The sequence below is a fragment of the Hyperolius riggenbachi genome, chromosome 12 (assembly GCF_040937935.1).
Source record: "Hyperolius riggenbachi isolate aHypRig1 chromosome 12, aHypRig1.pri, whole genome shotgun sequence".
Taxonomy (NCBI): domain Eukaryota; kingdom Metazoa; phylum Chordata; class Amphibia; order Anura; family Hyperoliidae; genus Hyperolius; species Hyperolius riggenbachi.
Window position 1 is genome coordinate 177,336,125 of NC_090657.1, and position 14,334 is coordinate 177,350,458.

The window sequence follows — 14,334 nt, forward strand, 5'->3', positions numbered from 1 at the left end:
CTGGGATTATCACTTTCTGCACAGAAGTGTGTCCTGCTTGCTGCCACAGATCCGATGCAGCGTGATAAGTGTGAACGTATCCCATGTATAACATAGAAGCCGTTCACTCTCTGCTTGGCAATAAGCGGAGAACGGACAAAATAAAAGTCCATTTTCCACTCTAGTGAGGACAGAGCCTGTCTGAGGATGCTTATTGGGGTTTCTGTAGGCAGTGTATAGTGATTTTTTCTTTATATTTTCATTACTAATAATTGTAATAAATATGAACAACTTATATTCCTTTTAGTCAGTTCACACTAGCGTGCTCAGAAAGCTCACACACATTTTCGTACGCAGGTTTTCGGTTCATATGCAGGAGAAAAGAAAGTGTGGGATTTTCCACAATGATGTGTGGAAAAGCCTCAAGCCTCATACACACGCCTAACTAAAGTAATCCGACGTGGCGACCACCTCAGCCGATAGGCGTGTGTACAAAGGCCAGCAACGGGTAAGTGATCCGCCCAGTGGGTTAGTTTGGCTGAGTGGCAGCCAACTTCTCTTAAAATGGTGCTCCCCGATTGCAGCGTGGCATCACAGTTTCTCACCCCCGACCTAACAAATTGCGTTGTTAGCTACACCACGCTTCTGTACAGGCTAGCCCAGCTATATCACCCAAGGGGATCGGGTAGTTTCTGTACAAAATAAATCCCTTTATCGATCGGAAGCAGATCTGACATATTGGATATTATCTAACGTTTCCGTTGATCTGGCGGGAAAATTGTATTGTGTGCGCCAGGCATTAAGATGCCCATACATTACTCGATATTGCAGCCCGAAGGGGTCCCCAACCCCTGGTCCACGGCCCACTGCTGGTCCGTGGGCTGTTTTGTGCTGGGCCGTGGGTTTAGCCTCTTCTTTCTTTCTTTCTTTCTTTTTTTTTCTTCTTCTTCCAGCAGAGCAGCATGCATCAGTGTCAGTAGGTGGCGCTGTTCTCATTACAACATCAGTTGTGCTTCCTCTGAACAGCTGGATGCTGAAAAACACTGGTGCATGCTGCTCAACTGAAAGGAAATAGAAGATGCCAGACCCTCGGTGGTAAGGCTTACTGGGGAGGAGGGGGGGGTAGCTACAGAACGCTGGGGGAACATTTAGCTGCCTAACCTGAGAGGGGGGCTACAGAACGCTGGGGCACATCTACAGTGTTCTCCCCAGAAGTATTTTCCAGCCGGGTGGCATGAAAAAGTAGCCGGATGGAGACGTAAAGATAATCTGGGTGCTGCTGGGTCAGAAAATAAGGAAACACTGAACAGAGAGGGAGGGTCACACTGGGTGGGGAGGATCATGCTGGGAGGGGGGGAGGTCGGCATCACACTTATTGCTACTAGGTGAAGTGGGGGGGAAAGATAACTCATTCGAGAAGCAAAAAAAAAAATCGCATTGCGAATGCTCCCAAAATGCTGTATTCAGTGCATATGTGATTTTCACACAAATCGCAACTATAGTGGGAATGCTACCATAGGGCAACTTTTTCATATCGATTCTCTGTTCGCTGGTGTTCAGCAAAGCTCTGAAAATTACCTGAAAAGAACCCCAGTGTGAATGGGCCCTTACTATCATAGCCCCATCATCACATATATGACCAGACCTCATTAACTACTTCCTGCATGCAATGTATGTGACTCCTGCTGCTGGACGTACAAAAGGCGCAAAAGAGTGATGACTAATAGCTGATTACACAGGTAGGCGACAGAGTGGTAAGATCTCCAGTGATGATGCTAGTTTAACCCCCTTGCCGTTCCAATTATGTCGGCAAGGGGGCGGCGCAGTACTTTTTTTTTTTTTTTTTAATTAATGTAGCTAGCCTAGCGCTAGGTACATGATAGCCGCTGACAAGCGGCCTCCCCCCTACCTACTGCGATCGCCGCCGGCGCTCTTTGCAAGCAGGAAATCCCTTTCAGAACGAGATTTCCTGCTCAGCTTCCCCCGTCATGGCGACGGGGCAGGATGACGTCAGAGGAAATCCCGATCCACCCCTCAGCGCTGCCTGGCACTGATTGGCCAGGCTGCGCAAGGGGTGTGGAAGGGGGAGCGGTGCGGCGGGTAGCGGCGAATCGGCAGCGATCGAGATATGCACGCAGCTAGCAAAGTGCTAGCTGTGTGCAATCAAAAAAAAATTTTTGAAAATCGGCCCAGCGGGGCCTGAGAAATCCTCCTGCGCAGGTTACCCCGAGCTGAGCTCGGGATAACCGGCAAGGAGGTTAAAGCACAGCAATTTGTGAGTATATAAGTACTCTGGCTCAACTGACGTATGGCTTTTTTCCACCTAAATTACTGTAAGGCCTGGTTTACATTGGGGTGATTTTACAGCGCTTTGCTCAGCAAAGCGCGGACACAATGTATCCCTATGGATACATTCACACTGCAGCGGTTGCGATTTCGATTAATCGCAAATGCGCTGCATGCAGCGTTTTGGGGGCAATTGCTCTGTGATTCTCGTTCTATTGACCGGGAATCACAAGCGCTGAATCGTGGCAAATCGTGAGATTTGGGCTGCTGAATCGCAGACGCAGTAAAGTGCTCATTGTGAACCAGCCCTAACTGCTGAGACAAGACAGGCCAAACTTGATGTAAAATGCTGAACTAAACTTTTTTCCATTCACCTGCCCATATCTTAGTGATTCAACTGAACAATCAGGGGTTAATTTAAACAAGCAAAGGACATGTGTCAGTTTGTGATGAAGTGCAGGGACACAGGAGGCAGAGTGATTGCTGCACCAGGTTCAGGTTACAGACCCTGTAAACCCTTATCTTTCTCATTACATGGAATGACCAGGAGAAGAAAGAAAGCGTGGATATGTTAATGAGCCACTCCTATTTGCGGTTTTAGGACATACTTATGGATGGAAGCATATGGGGAAGGGGCTTTGTGTCTGCTGCTCTGACAGTGAAAGGATGAGAGCTTCTGTCCACTGTAGGGTAAAAGGCGAAAGATTTGTAAGTTCTGAAGAGAAAACAGAGCACTGTAGGGTGACTCACCAAATGGAAAGCAATCAAACTGCACATTCAATTCTGTGTTCGGAGTCCAGCTGAAAGCTCCCGCGGTCTGGCTGAGCTGGCTCATCTCTCTGTTTCCAGATTTCCTCCACGCAGCTGATAGGAAGGAGCTGAGGAGGAGGGCGGAGAAGGAGTCTCTGCATTCTGCGCTATTGTGCAGAGGAAAGTTTCTTTCTGCTATGGAAAGGAGGCTAATCTCATCAGCTGGGCGGGAACATAGATCAGGTGGGCGCTCCGCCCTGATAATAGGCTCTGGGGAGAACACTGCATCTAGCTACCTAACTTGGGAGGGGGGCTACAGAACACTGAGGGCACATCTAGCTGCCTAACCTGGGAGGGGGGCTACAGAACGCTGGGGGCACATCTAGCTGCCTAACCTGAGGGGGGGCTACAGAACGCTGGGGGCACATCTAGCTGCCTAACCTGGGAGAGGAGCTACAGAACGCTGGGGGCACATCTAGCTGCCTACCCTGGGTGGGGGGCCACAGATCACTGGGGATACATCTAGCATAATTTAGCTATCAATGCTTTAGAGGACTACATAACACTGGGGGCAAATCTAGCCATCTAAACTGGGGAGGGGCTACCTAATACTGGTGGAACATCTGTGCCTGTGTGAGGTTGTTTTTGAGGCCCAGTGGTTTTCCATATGCCCGCACCATGGCCCTGTTCCCTACCCAATCCAATTTGCTGACAACAAGCCCCCCAACCTGGGCCCCGGACAAGTGTTTGGACAGGAAAGCGGTCCCCGGGCAAAAAAAGGTTGGGGACCCCTGCGATAGACCATTCAATTTGAATATTTAACAGCAACATTGCTGCCCTATCGATCAATTTTTGGCCAAAATTGAGTTTATGGATTGATCGAGATGGGAATGTTGGGAAAATCTTGGTTGTGAAAGGTTCAATCAGTGTTAAAGGGAAGGTTCAGGGAGGGGATTAAAAAAAATAAAAATAAATTTCCACTTACCTGGGGCTTCCTCCAGCCCGTGGCAGGCAGGAGGTGCCCTCGCCGCCGCTCCGCAGGCTCCCGGTGGTCTCTGGTGCCCGACCTGGCCAGGCCGGCGGCCAGGTCGGGCTCTTCTGCACTCCATTTCCTGGCACTTCTGCGTCCCACGCCGGCGCGCTGACGTCATCGGATGTCCGCCGGGCTGTACTGCGCACTTATATAGCACTTTAAAGGCGTAGCTATCGAGATGTCCAATAGACCACTGGCCAGCGTCAGGTGTAATAAGTGTCTTCCCACTTCATGCGCAGTGTTAAAGACTCTCCTCTCTGCTGGTATGTCTGATTCCTCCAGTGTCCCCGGTGATTCTACCATGCATTGGGGGGGGGGGGGGGGTACAGCATCCAGGGTCCATAACGATATTGCATGCTTTTAGTGCTGCGCACCCGATCGACCACGCCTCACCAGGTCTTTCTAGCTTGCTCAAACAATGCATTAATAAAATTATAGGATGGTTAATCAGGCCGCAATATCACTAGATGTATGGCCGGCTTAACACTGGCATTTACACTATGCAATCTGATTGAATAAACTTGCCAATATCGATGTACTATGAGGACCAACAGATTTAATTGGGATATATTATTCAGGTAGTTTCTTAACATACTTAAAATTAAGTGTGGAGATTACTTTTGCTATCATGTTGCATAGTGACTGTATGGACAGTGTTTTGGAGCAATAGTACTGCTTCCCTTATGCTAGGTACATACCATACAATTTTTATATAGATGGTTTGATAGATAATTTCCATCATGTCCGATATTATTTCCGATCGTTTTTCTGGTCGATTTCTCAGAGGTGAATGGAAATTGATAAGAAAAGATTATTGTTTTTATTTATATAGCACCAACATATTCCGCAGCACAATAAGACAAGTGAAACGGGTACAACCAAAATAATGTACAGCAGAGTCTCAAGCAGCACAAGTATTGCAACAAAACCAGTAAACATTAGGAGGATGACCCTGCCCTTGAGCGCTTACTGTCTAAAAGATAAGAGAATTGAGCGGATGGAAAATCGACTGAAAAAAACGGGCATCGTGTGTACCTAGCATTACAGCTATAACGTGCTACTAACTTACTACTTAACGTGCTACACTCCCCCCCCCCCCCCCCCAAAAAAAAACCTAACAGCTGCTCCAATTGTCCCACTCTGGACCCTGTCAGGTCCAGTGACTTTGTAGAATGAGATCCCGGCATCTTGATTGGCCCATTAGGCTGCCTGTCACTTGACAGGCAGCCTATTGAGCCAAAGTACAGGGGTCTCGTCCTACAAAGTGAATCAACCCCCAAGTCAGATAGCTAATTGTACAAGCTGTTAGTCAGTATTTCTCCTGTCTGGCTCTCAGGGAAATTGCTGAAACCTAAGAGAAGCTGAAGACGTGTCTGACTCTTCCACTGCCCGGAGGATCAACTGTATACACATCACCATGGCAACAGGGATGTGAGCCCTACTGTCCTAGTTTGAAACATATTGTATGGCTCTTACGAAATTATATTTTAAATTATGTGGCATTTATGGCTCTCTCAGGCAATAAGGTTTCAGACCCCTGATTTAAAGAGACAGCCATCACATGGTGTTTTTACCTCTCCTCAGACTGGCTGTCCCTCCCCCCCATGTTCCAGCTATGCCTGCCCCCCCCCCCCCCCGTTCATCACTCCAGTCAGTGGAAAGGCGCATGCTCCATCCCTGCTATGTACCCTCTGCGTGCATGCTTTTGCATGGCGGAGCTTCCTGGGCAGCACAATTCCGCCTCCTTCCAAACCGCACATGCCCAGAACGCTCCCACCATGGCTTCTGGGCTTAGCTTTTCAAGAGTGTGGTTTAAGAGTGTGGGAATAGAGGACTGAGCTATGAAAGTAGTGTACAGAGAGCGGCCCAGCCACAATGAGGGGCCAGGGAGTTATAGCTGAAGGCAACACCCAGAGATGGGCAACCTTGTATAATGTGGATCACATCTGCTACATTTTAGAGCGGCACTGAGTTACACTTAGCACAGTGGCCACTAATGATGCAGTTACATACACAGCCCTACCATCTTCTCAATGATGCTCGTTTACTAAATCAGCTGTTAAAGTATACTTGACCTGAGAGGAGAATAGTCATGTTTATTTCCTTTTAAACAATACTTGTTGCCTGGCAGATCTTTGGCTGCAGTAGTGTCTGGATCACACACCTGAAAAAAGCATGCAGCTAATCAAGTCACGCTTCAGTCAGAACACCTGATCTGCATGCTTGTTCAGGGGCTGTGGCTAAAAGTATTCGAAACAGGTGCAACAGGACAGCCAGACAATGTGCATTGTTAATTGTCGTGCTGTTAGGGTCCATTCACACTTCGGCGATTGCGAGCGCTTTTAAAAGCGCTAGTATAATGTATATGGCAGTGATAACACAGGTGATTTGCGGTAAACCCAAACATGGTGCTTGCTGTGCTTTTCTGTCATTTCTGAGTGATCTCAATGAAAATAATCGCGATCGCAAAAAAGTACAGTGAAAAATGCACGTTTATTGCGTAAAAAAAAACTGTTAATTGCTATCGTTTTGCGATCTCAAGTGTGAATGGCCCCTAAAGGATGTTATGCATTCATAAGCTGTTCCAGTCACTGTAGTGATGTCCCCTTGCTGACCACATGGCTCTTTACCAGCCTGGAAGGGACAGGCTTGTACACACAGTCTTCCCCCCAGGCTCTTTTAGCCAGGTGCTCCACCTGGCTAATTTTGGTCAGCACCCGGCTGTCACCAGCTCGCCTCTTCATCCTATTGCTATGCTGTAATAGAGCTTTGCGGCCCTGCATTCCCCACCTCGCACTCCATCCAGCTACTTTTTCATGCCACCCGGCTGAAAAAAAAATTCTGGGGAGAACACTGTACACATATGGGTGAAAAGGGGGCGGAGCCACAACCCTTGATTATTTGATTCTAGTTGGGCTTGGGATTTTTGTGGTAGGGCTTGCCTCTTTCCACTCGCATCACTGCAATGCTGGGAATACACCAGGAGGTTTTTCGGCAGATAGATGGCTCAATAGATAATTTCCAACAGTTTTGATCTGATTTCAATCATTTTTCTGATAATTTTTTTTTATAGAAGTGAATGGAAAACGATCGGACAGTAAATCTGCCGAAAAAACTCATTGTGCATTCCCAGCATTAGCTCCAATGCAAAATGTGTTTGGTCATAAAGTTTTCAGCAGTATTTCTAAGCATGTTACCAGAGAGAGGGAAAAAGCTATATTCAGACTTAGTTAAATTGCAATAAGTGTTATAGCTATAAAGTACGAATGTTTAGCACAACAAGAAGGCTGGCATATTACTGACTTGTTTGTTTTCAGAATGCCAGTTATCTGGCTGCTGTACAAATGTTTTAGATTTCAGTCTAGTTATACAGTGACAGCTAGAGTACATAGACCTTTGACTTATGTTCAGACTGGGATCAATTGATGTCCCAGTTTAAAAGTGAATGGGAAATTAGGGTTCTGCCTGAATTAAAACACTGTGGTTGCTCTTAAAGTGGACCTGAACTCTTGCACAGGACAGAAGGAAAACATAGAGAAATGCACCCTGTATGTATTTTGAGAGTTTAGCCTGTCAATTACCCCTCATTTGTGTCTAATCACAAGTTGATTGTTATAATTTTACCTCTCCTATGTGTCACGACTGCCACGGCAGATAAGGCAGATAAGCTCATTTGAAAGTACAGGATGTTAAACGGATCCGAGATGAAAAACGAACTATAACAAGTAACTTGTTTATATATCATCTAAAGTTTAGATAGTTTACACAGCAAATCTAACTGCAAAAAGCTTAAATTGAATATGATTATTCCTGTGATACAATGACAGCAGCCATGTTGTTTGTAAACATTACACAGAGGCAGGCTTATCTGCATCTTCAGCACTCAGCCTGTGAAAAAAACCTAATCCCTCCTCCCCTCTGAAATCTCTGGCTAGTAATACCTCCCCCTCCTCCTGCCCAGACTGAGCTCCCATGAGCCCTTGCTACTGTCTGAAAATGCCGAGGCACTGGAGAAGCTCTGGGCGAGGCTTGTTTAGTTTATAGGGAATTAGAGTATTAAAACAAAGTATTTGGCTTGAGGAATGCCCTATAAACAAAAGGAAAGGAACACAATTCTGCAATGAGTAAAAGTTCATCTCTGATCCACTTTAACAATATTTCCAAAGTGAGGCAGGCACACCATCCGTTTCTCGGGGTGCTTGGCGAGCTGGCATAGGCAGTGCCACACTCAAAGTCCAAACTCACAGATCTCACCAGCACACCACAGGTTAAAGCGCACCTTTTATTGTGCCAGTATCCACAGAATCCAACAATTGTTTCGGGGCCACGCAGGGTCCCCCTTTGTCAAGGCATATGGCTTGACAAAGGGGGACCCTGCGTGGCCCCGAAACAATTGTTGGATTCTGTGGATACTGGCACAATAAAAGGTGCGCTGTAACCTGTGGTGTGCTGGTGAGATCTGTGAGTTTGCACTTTAACAATATGTCTGCTTCCATGAATCAGGAAGTAGGAGTGCACATATATTTTAGGATTTGTTTCAGCAGTAACAAAGAAATGTTAATTGTTATTATGCTGTTGCGTATCTTGTAGGGAAGAGAGGGCATTCAGGTCCACTTTAAAACCAGCATAAAAAATTAATTTGGACGGGGTCACAGGTCCCGATACACTAGTCCTTACAAACATGCATGCAGTGTGAGTCAGTGACTGAGGTGGTGTTATTGGGGAAGACTCAAAAACACAACCAGACAAGTGGCATTTTTTTAAAGTGTACCTACAGTCTGTTCAAAGTTTTTAAAGTGTACCAGAGCTGTCGATAAAAGAAAAACGGATACTTACCCACTGCTTCCTCCTGCAGTTTAAACACCTGCAAGTCCCTCACCGTCCTTCCGCGGTCTGCCCTGGTAATAGGCACAGTTGCGTTAGTCTGGGCTACTGTGCATGCGCAGTAGCCCCAATTGACGCAACGGAGCCTATTACCGGGGCTGATCGCAGCCAAACGGCAGACCACGGGAGGACGGCGAGGGACTTGCACGTGTCTATACTGCAGGAGGAAGCAGCGGGTAAGTATCTTTTCTTTTATCGACAGCTCTGGTTTCCTTTAAAGGGAATAGACAATATCTTATTCCATATTGTCAGGTGTTTTTTAAAGTAAACCCGAAATAATGAAATAAAACTGTGGAATAATGAAAGTCAAAGGATTTATACGGGGCTTCCTCCAGCCCCTGTAGTTCATCAGCCATGTCGGTTTGGTCCCCTCCGTTGGGCTTCTGAGTAGTCTGCAATTCAGCCTTGTTGGGCAGCAGTATGGGAGCCGCAGCTGAATCAGAAACGGCTGTGGTTTTGTTTTACAAAATGTCTATGCAACCTTCGGTGGTTATGCCATTTTATTCAGATTTTTTATTTTTTACTAACGCTCTATAAATAAGTTAAAATGGATCTGTTTTATGTGAAGTTTTATTACAGTTGCAATTGCTCTTTAAATCTAGCCTGTGAGTAATCATCATTGGTAAGGTCTGTGATTTGGATGCCTTAAAGGATACCCGAGGTGACGTGACATGAGATAGACATGTATGTACAGTGCCTAGCACACAAATAACTATGCTGTGTTCCTTTTGTTTCTTCCTCTGCCTGAAAGAGTTAAATATCAGGTATGTAAGTGGCAGTTCCTGTCTGGGTCAGTGACCCTCACTGATAAGATATTAGAACTATAAAACACTTTCCTAGTAGAAAATGGCTTCTGAGAGCAGGAAAGAGATAAAAAGGGTCAATAGTTCATAGATTTTAGCTCTGGCATACTTCAATGAATGTGTCATTGAGCAAAAACAATAAAACAGTAAAAACTTAAAAAGTAGATTTAAATCTAAAATAAAACTGTGGAATATCTTAAGTCATTTTTAGGAGGTGGAGGATAGATACAATTGTTTATTTCATTAGTTTATTTTCACCTCGGGTGTCCTTTAAGGTGGCCATATATCTAGCGATGATTAGCAGACTTGACCAAGAGACAGATCTCTCTCTGATTGGAGAGAGATGTGTCAGCTGCCGCAGACTGATTCCAGATCGATTTCAGCATGAAATCTTGCGGGAAGCGGCCTAGTGATGCCGCTTCGCCCCTGTAATATATACCACCACCGCTGCCCGTGCGTAAATACTTAGCCTGTAACCTGTTGGTGTTCGCAGCTGGCTCCGTCTCCGAACTACTCCACATACATGCACCCTACGTGGTTGCTGGTATAACGTGGCTGTGTGTGACTTCACGCACACTCCCACATTGTGCCCACAACCACGTGGGGCGCATGTATGTGACACGGGGCAGGGCAAGCGGCTGACACCCGACAGATAAAGTATTCACGCACAGGCACCGGTGGTTCCATCGCATTCGACGCTCCTCCCGATGTCGCACGCCGCTACCACTGCATACCTGATTGAGCATATCGGTCCTACATCTTACAGTATGTCCGAAGTTAGTTGCATTGTCAATTGGGCTTGGTATTGGCTGCACCGATTGTCATCCGATTATAATAATCTAATCAGATTGTCGATCACCAGCCAAGGCGCCTGATGTATAGCTACCTTTACAATATTCTTGTCCCATTGAGCTGTCCTGCCTGTCTGTAGCTTACAGCATGACAGACAATCGTTAGAGAGTCTCTAGCCTTATAAAATCATCCTTTTATTAGACATTTATCTTTAGCACTATCAGCACTGCTAAAACGCTGCATTCCCGCGGCAGAACGATATCATTAAATCCCACCCCAAAATCCCAAAGGCAAAATTCGGGGAGCGTTTCCTGGTAGAGGCAGAGCTTTGTGCTGTAGCTCTCCCTCTCCTCACATCAATCCCCACTGATCGCCGCCTCTCCCCGTCCCTCTAAGTCTTCTTTCACTGAGAGTGGCGGGGAGAGGAGAAGATTGACGCGAGTGGAGGCAGAGCTACAGCGCTAAGCTCAGCCTCCCTAGGCAGAAAAATCCAGGACTTTGAAAGTCGAGCAATTTTGCCCCAGGGATTTGGGGGGGTTTAATGACGGCCTTCTGCCTGCGGGAATGCAGCATTTTAGCAGTGCTGATATTGTTAAAGATAAATGTCTAATAAACAGATGGTTTATATAAGGCTTCAAACTCTCTTGAAGCAGGGCATCTGCTGAAGTGTGCATGTGGCTGAACTTTTGGCCTTTGCTTTGGGTGGGAGGTCTTTATACCATTATAACATACCGTTACCTATAACCAACAAGTGGGGAGAAGGGTTGCAGTGAACTTGTCTGCAGCAACCCTACTGTTTGTCTTTCATTTGGGGGAGGGGGTGGTAAGTTTTTGTGATTAAAACAATGAAACTGAAAACATTGGAAGCTGCTTTTGTTCTCAGTGTTTGGTTTTACTTTACAGGGACACTCCCCTAGGGGGCGGAGTCAGATTGTGAATTTCAAGGCCATCCCTCTCCAGTTCTCACAGACCTCTTCAGTTATCTGCTAATCGTCTCCAACACACACCTTCCTGCATTCTTTTGGATTTTTATGGGTCATCATTAGTCATCTGAAGTCCAGGTAAGTGACATGTTTGTGTGTTTTTATATGTGCTGCTTTTTTTGTGCTTGCATTTTATGCAGAAAAATGAACGGTGCATTTGTGTTTGACTGTATGGAACTCTTTTAAAACCTGCCAAATTCCAGTCCTGAATAAGACATTATTTTATACTTAAAAAAAAATAAAAAATTTCAGGACTTAATTTACCAACTAACATATTTAGTTGAAATCTCTGCTAGTTAAAACACTTAAATACTGGCTGCCTAGCAAAATCATGCGTAATCCTGCTGTGTGTGTTGGCTTTTTGTGCTAAAGCCTCGCAAATGAGACTTTTTGGATTTTTTTGAATGTCTAGCTAGTAGATTTTTGGTAACCAGAATACTATCAGAGTTGTGGCTGTTGTAAAGTTGAGATGGCACTCAATCTTTTTACCATTTTTGAGAGATCGCCAAAACTGGCCATTCACAGGTTGATAGCTGCACAATCTAGCAAACGATGGATTGATCACAGGCAATCTATGGCCTTTCTCCACTTGATTCCAAACGATCTTGCAGCTTTTCTGGGTGATGTTTTTCCGCTTGACTCTCTACGCATTTGTGTGGCTGTTAATCTGCCACTGCTTCTCTATCCGCATGCTTTATCAAGATTTACCACTCACTCCAAACACTCTTTCCAAGCTAACTGTCTCTGATATTGACCAGTTTAAATTACTGGTACGCTGGAGTTAATAATCACGGGAATATTTGACCAAAGTGATGGAATGTGCCAGAATTATTGACTGGTGTATGGCCAGTTTAGAGATCAGAGGAGTTGTAAAGTTTTATAAAACAATGAGCAGGGGAAACACTGCTAGTCGGATTATTGTAGAAAACTTGTCTATGGCCGGTACAGACCGGGACTGGATCCCCAGGGCAACTGTTTAGACCCCAGCGCGGCACAGACATGTCTCGTACCTGTAGTCCAGCAACATGTCTGTTGCTTTGCAGGGAATGCCGCGCCATGTGGGCGGGTAGAGATGCCGATACAGGCTGCGGTAGACTGTGTTGTGGGGTGGGGGTTTAGGCTGTGCACTCTCCGGGTTATCTTTATCGCTCCGGCCTGGCCCAGTTTAATCTAGCATACATATGCAGCTGTACTTAAATTATATGCAGTGCACTTCTTTGGGTTTACAGCTGGGATTGTGTTAAATACTTGCACATGGTCATTCAGCGAGGCTCCCCCTCAGTCAATTGTCCAAACTATGTCACAATAGTGGGAGGGTGGATAATTACGAATAAGAAGGGAAGCCAAGATGTTCTGGCTTTGTGATCTCCTGGTGTAGTAAATAGAGGAGTGTCTCCAGACTCACTATCCTCAGAATATTTCCTTTTTAAAATAATACCAGTTGCCTGACTCTTCCCCCTGATCCTATGTTTCTAATGCTTTCAGCCACAGCCCCTGAACAGGCATGCAGATCAGGTGCTCTGACTGAAGTCAGACTGGGTTTAGCTGCATGCTTGTTTCAGGTGTGTGGTTCAGCCACTACTGCAGCCATAGAGAGCAACAGGGCTGCCAGGCATCTGGTATTGTTTAAAAGGAAGCATCTATATCCCTCTCAGTTTAGGTTCCCTTTAAGTGATGTCCAGTGATCTGATCTGTAGAGCAGCTTACAAACACCTGAAGGGGTAATCTAGTGCAGGTATTACCTTAACCACCCTGGCGTTCTGATTAAATCGCCAGGGTGGCTGCGGGAGGGTTTTTTTTAAATAAAAAAAAAACTATTTCATGCAGCCAACTGAAAGTTGGCTGCATGAAAGCCCACTAGAGGGCGCTCCGGAGGCGATCTTCCGATCGCCTCCGGCGGCAAGAGATAACACGGAAGGCCGCAATGAGCGGCCCTCCGTGTTTCGCTTCCCTCGTCGCCATGGCGACGAGCGGAGTGACGTCATGGACGTCAGCCGACGTCCTGACGTCAGCCACCTCCGATCCAGCCCTTAGCGCTGGCCGGAACTGTTTGTTCCGGCTACGCTGGGCTCGGGCGGCTGGGGGGACCCTCTTTCGCCGCTGCACGCGGCGGATCGCCGCGCTGCAGCGGCGATCAGGCAGCACACGCGGCTGGCAAAGTGCCGGCTGCGTGTGCTGCTTTTTATTTGGTTGAAATCGGCCCAGCAGGGCCTGAGCGGCAGCCTCTGGCGGTGTTGGACGAGCTGAGCTCGTCCAGACCGCTCAGCAGGTTAAAGCTGGCCATACACTGACCCGATTTGCCGCCGTTTCAACAGCAGATTCGATCACTGGGATCGAATCTGCTGCCAATCGTTCGCGCTACACGCCGAATTTCAATCCATTCCGTCCGATCCCGTTGATCGCGCCGTGCGGAAAATAACCGTCGATCGCCCGCGGGTAAAGGGCGCATCGCTAATGGCGTTTGAGTGCCCGACGACCGACGCAATAGAGCCGCAATACATTACCTGCTCCGCCGGCGCGACTCCCGGGTCTCCGCTCTGGTCTCCGGCATGCTTCCCTTCTTCCTGTCCCGGCAGGAAGTTTAAACAGTAGAGGGCGCTCTACTGTTTAAACTTCCCCCAGACAGGAAGAAGGGAAGCATGCCGGAGACCCGGGAGTCGCGCCGGCGGAGCAGGTAATGTATGCGGGATGGGGGGAAGCGGCGGCAGCACCACCACCACCACAGATTGTGAACGGTTTCAGGCTGAAATCGGTTCACAATCTGTTTGCAGTAAAGGTAGCCATACGATCCCTCTCTGATCAGATAGGGATCTGTCTGTTGGTC

At 46.8% G+C, this 14,334-nt stretch overlaps 1 protein-coding gene across 3 annotated transcripts in view; it reads left to right on the forward strand.

The window, feature by feature from the left end:
* The window catches only part of DIDO1 (death inducer-obliterator 1), a 112,555-nt gene that overhangs the window by 13,209 nt on the left and 85,012 nt on the right, over nucleotides 1-14,334 (forward strand). For 2 of the 3 annotated variants that reach the window (XM_068262669.1, XM_068262671.1), the window contains exon 2: nucleotides 11,431-11,588. The gene's annotated coding sequence lies outside the window, so the exon portion shown is untranslated. Of the gene's footprint in view, nucleotides 1-384; nucleotides 488-11,430; nucleotides 11,589-14,334 lie in introns of those variants that run through there. The other variant, XM_068262670.1, reaches the window with a different exon arrangement.